The following is a 5,439-nucleotide window of genomic DNA, read 5'->3' as shown; positions in this document are numbered from 1 at the left end:
ACCTTTAAATGTTTTTTATTTATGGCATGTTAGTATTCACTTTTTTGTGAGATTGTTGGTGCTGCTCATTTTTTCTTTTTTAAAGTTATGAAATCACTATGTATCATTCAACAATTCAGTTTGGTGTTCATCATTCCAAATAATTGTATATGCTTATACAAAGTTATATCTGCATATTTTTGAGCAATCGTTTGCTAGTAAACCAACTCTCTGTAGGGGTGAAAGCCCTTACTTGCAATCTTCCAATTTCTTTGGTAGAAATACCCTCATTGTGGCTGATTTCAAGCCATCAACTGCTTAATGACAAGCTTGCCAAATTCCTGAAAATTTAACAATCAGCTCTTGTGAGCCAGAGCAAGCCACTCCAATACACTGCTATAGAGAACTTACATAAAAGCAAGTTTATGCTACATTTCAGCAATTTGCTTTTTTTTTTTAACCTGGCAGTAACTCATATACATCTTTCCCTATCAGTATATATATAAATTTATCTCATTCTCTCTAGTAGGTGCATGGCATTCCACAGTAAGGACATATAATAAATTATCCAACTGTTACCCTATTGATGGGTATTTAGGGAGTTGAGTGTTTTACAATTTTTTGTTTTTGTATTGTATGAGTGTGAATGTGTGTGTGTGCATGTGTGATGTGTTTTAAATCTCACTGTGATTTCATTCTAAAGGGTAAAACTCAGCTTTGACCTTCCTTGAAAGGTCCTCAATTTGATTACTGAAATGTGTTTAAAAAATTCCATAACGCTTCTATTCCTGTCCATGCAGAAGGAGAACAATAGGCAGGTAGGAAATAGAGAAGGTCTGTTTCTTTGCCAGGGCTTTTGTTTTCCTCATTAAGCTCAAATTGTCATATCCACATTTATACTTCTTTAAAAGACTGTAGCACATATATTCTTCCTCGTTCTTTTTTGCAAACAATGCAAAATGTGTCCTTACCATGTGAAATAGATAATGAATCCACCATCATTTTGGTGTTCAAATGTATTCAACTTACTTATTGAGTGTCCCCTTGTTGGATATTCTGGGGGTAATTTTTGCATATTTGTTCAGCAAGCAATGATCAGATATCTACTGCTGTGTGGGCAGCACTGTGTGGGGAATGGTAGAGCAGTACAAGCTGGAATGTATGTTAGAGAGACATGACAAACACCAATGATGACAATGAGCCTGGTGAGCATAGCAGAATATATTTGCGGGGGGAAGTCCTGTTTGGGTCCTTGGAAGAACCCATATGGCCAGTTTTTTACCCATGCAGATATATATATGGCTTGTAAACACTCATTGTTTTAGAGGAAACTCTGAATCTGTGGAGTGATCTGAGTACTTTGGACTGAAATGCTAACTACGCTGTTTATCCATCATTAAAAGGTTGTTTCGTTGGTGGCAGATAAGGGTGATATTTAAAATATTAATAACTGATAAAACAGGGCACCTCCTAACTGGAACGGATTCAGGCCACCTGCTGGAGTTGGGTCCCAGAGGCCCCCCAGGGTGCCCTGTGCAATTCTTCAGTTACTAGATCATCGTGAGGCTCAGGGGGGTCCTAGGAGAGGGCTGGAAGGGTAGGAGGGATTCAGAGAAGCTCAGGGCAGTGGCTGTTTGGCTATTTACAATTCAGTTTGTTTGATATACACAAAATATTTATGGAAGGATCTTAATATGTTAACACAGTGATACGACAGGGCTACGGAGGAAAACCGCCAGCAGGGAATTCCAAATTGAGGGGTAGCTGGTGGACTCTAGGAGCAATAGTACCTGATTTTCAGTTTTACATCTTCCTTTTCTACATTGTTATTCTCTTAGGTCATCCTTACATGAGGTATTCTCAAATAATCCTAATAAAGTTTGATAAACTGCCAGCTAGCTTGCTTTGCCTTTAGGACTATCTATATAACAACTATAACAACTAAAAGCTGGGGGTGGGGGTATGGAAAAGTGGGAGGATCTACCCAAAGACACCGGGGAATGTAAAAATGGGGGATGATTTTGTAGGGAAGTCAACAGTTGGAAAAAGGGAATAGCATAGGATGAGTTCCCCACACATATTTCTTTTGTGTAGCTTTAAGCCTAAAAGCAGGCCGCAATTGGTATGGCGCAGGGCAGCTACAGCTCCAACAGAAAGTATTTTGGGGTTGAAGAACCAGAAGACAGAGTTTATGGCAACCACCATTTACTGGGAAGTGAGGTGGGAATTCTGGAAAAGAGAGATCCAGAAAGGGGAAGCCCAGTGGAAACTTGAATCTTCAGGAAGGAATGAAGAACATCAGAGATGGTAAACATCTGGAAGAATATAAAAGACTATTTTTCCCCTAAAGTTCTTTAAAATACATGTGACTCCTCAAAGCAAACATGATAACATTATCTTGTGAGGATTATAACGTATGTAGATGTAGTAGTATATATGACAATTACAGCATAAAGGATGTATGGTGGTAAAGGGTGATGGTGGTAAAAGAACCTAAACAGTGGCAATGTTTCTATATTTTATGTGAGGTTGTGTAATATTAACTTATGTAGCCTGTGAAAACTTAACTTTGCATATCGTAACCTCTAGAGTAATGCTGTCATATAGAAACATTACATGAGCCACATATGAAATTTAAAAATTTCCAGTAGCCACATAAAAGGAACAGGTAAAATTAATTTTAGTAATAGATCTTATTCAACCTAATATATACAAATTATTATCATTGCAACATTTAATTGCTATAAACTTATCAATGTGATATTAATGTTTTACATGCTTTTTTTCCTACAGAATCTTCAAAATCCAGGATGTATTTTATACTCACAGTACATGTCACTTTGGACTAGCCATATGTCAAGGGTTAAATAACCGCATGTGACTGTTGACTATTGCATTGGACAGCAGAGCCTTAGAACAACCATTTTAAAAAATGCAAAGTATAGCTGAGAAGCCAATAGGTAACTGTAAGTGGAATTCAAAAGAGGGCAGGGAACAAAAATTAGAGGGGATAAGCAGAAAACAAGTGATTTAATGGTAAAACTAAATCCTACTATATTGATAATTACATTAAACATTTATGGACAAAGCATTCTAATTAAAAGGCACAGATTACCAGAATGGATAAAAAAAGCAAGACCTAAATATATGCTGTCTACTAGAGACTCACTATGAATACAAAGACACAAATAAGTAGAAAATAAATGGATAGAAAAAAATGTACTATGGAAATAAACATAAAAAGGCTGGAATGGCTGTATCAATATCAGCTATAATAGACTTTAAGAAAAAAAACTTTTACTAGTGATAAAGAGGGAATTTCAGAATGATAAAAAATTCACCATGAAGATATAACAATCCTGAATGTATATATGCCTAGTAACGTAGCTTCAAAATATGTACATCAGCAAATGACAGAATTAAAGGGAGAAATAGACATTTTGGCAATTATACTTGAAAATGTTAATAACTTTCAGCAATTGATAGAACTAGACAAAAAATAGTAACATTATAGATTATCTGAATAACATTATTAATCACCCAGATGTAATTAATATTTATAGAACATTACACCCAACAACTGCAGAATACAGATTCTTCTGAAGTGCACATGTTACATTCACCAAGCCAGATCCAATGTTGGGCCACAAAACATGACTCAGCAAATTTAAAAGCATTGAAGTCAATATGTTCTCTTATCCCAATGGAATTAAATTAGAAATTAGTAACAATAAGCTATCTGGGAAAACCATTTAATTTTAAATACTCAAAATTAAAACTATATAGTTTTAAATAATCCATGAGTCAAAGAAGAAAATCAGATAATATTTCAAACTGAAGGATAATAAAAATAAAACATAAATACCAACTCAGTACTTATCTGTAATGTGACTTTCAGTAGGTTACCTAACAAACCTCTTAGAGTCTCCATTGACTTATCTCTAAAGTGAAGATAATAATAGTGTCTGCCTCATAGTGTTGTCGCTGAAAACTTAATGTGGAAATAAATGTCTGTAATAACATTTAGCAGAGTACCTGGCAGAAAATGAGTGTGTATTCAAAAAAATTGGAACCATTTTCATTAGCAATAGTTTTTGTTAGCCATGTCTTTGGGAATAAAGGAAGGAACCTGTTTAAGCTTTGGGGTGAAGCAAATCATAGAAAGCCCCCACATCATGGAGAAGCAGTCACAAGGACCAGGAGGCAATATGGGACAAGCACACAGTGACTCAGAATGAGAAGTGGCACACAGTAACAGGGGGATTTCTGGAACATGTAAACATTTCTAAGAGATTTTTCAAAACACCAGGGAGAGAACTGAAATTCATGAAATTACATAGGCTGAGGAACAGATTATTTTTATCTTGATATGAATGGTAGAAGTAACTCTGAAAGTTTAGAAAACTTGGGGGACATTTGGTTATAGGTTGGATAAGCAAAACAACAGATTGAAAGTACGTGCCTGGATTTAAGGATTCAAATTAAAGGTACTAATTTGGCTGAGTGGTGTTAGGATGGGAAGATAACATGAATCTGGTTGGGTCCTGGTAACTGGGGGGTTTCAAAGAGGAGTGGGTATAGGAAGGAGAAGGTTACTACAAGGAGAGGAAATGTCTCATGGGGAAGCAGGAAGGCGGACCCAGCATGCCACCTGCACTCCAAGATGGCTGAGGTCATGAGACAGACAGTGGGCAGGTAACATTAGGCCAATTCATATAGGATATTGGAAGCCAGGAAGGGTTTGAATTTGCCAAGTTAATACGCAATCGAGAGGGATTAAGACATCTTCAGGAAACGAGAGGGCAACCTGAGGCTAGACAAAATAGTGAAATCAGTAAGTGTTCTTCCTTGACCTGTCTTCTCTTATTTCCTGTTGGTGTTGTCTCTTTTCTCCACTGTCTGGCCTTCATGCTGCCCCTCATGTTCCCTCTGTTGACCCAACCCTGGCCTGCTCCACTCATGGGAGCTTCCATGACCCTTTATCTAAATTTTCTTGCCCTTGTCCCATTTCTCTAGGGCCCTACTGGGGGATACATTAACTAGTCTGACAAATGAATCCAAGCTGATCAGATAATGGGAAAATCTACTCTACTTCCCAGACATGCATGCTTTTTGTTATGTTTTGTTTTGTGTTTTAGCAATGGAGTCTCACTCTGTTACCCAAGCTGGAGTGTAGGGTGTGATCATAGCTCACTGCAACCTCAAACTCCTGGGGCTCAAGTGGTCCTCCCACCTCAGCCTCCTGAGTAGCCAGGACTACTGTCACCATGCCTGAATAATTTTTCTAGTCTTTGTAGAGACAGAGTCTTGCTATGTTGCCCAGGCTGGTCTTGAACTCTTATCCTCAAGTGATCCTCCCACCTCAGCCTCCCAAAGTGCTAGGATTACAGATGTGAATCCCTATATCCAGTCCTGCTTTGTTTTTTTAAAACCAGTGTCCTATGACTTACATAAAAACTT

Source organism: Propithecus coquereli, unplaced genomic scaffold, assembly GCF_000956105.1.
Source record: "Propithecus coquereli isolate 6110/MARCELLA unplaced genomic scaffold, Pcoq_1.0 Scaffold29, whole genome shotgun sequence".
In the NCBI taxonomy this organism is placed as follows: domain Eukaryota; kingdom Metazoa; phylum Chordata; class Mammalia; order Primates; family Indriidae; genus Propithecus; species Propithecus coquereli.
This window is presented reverse-complemented; position numbering follows the sequence as displayed.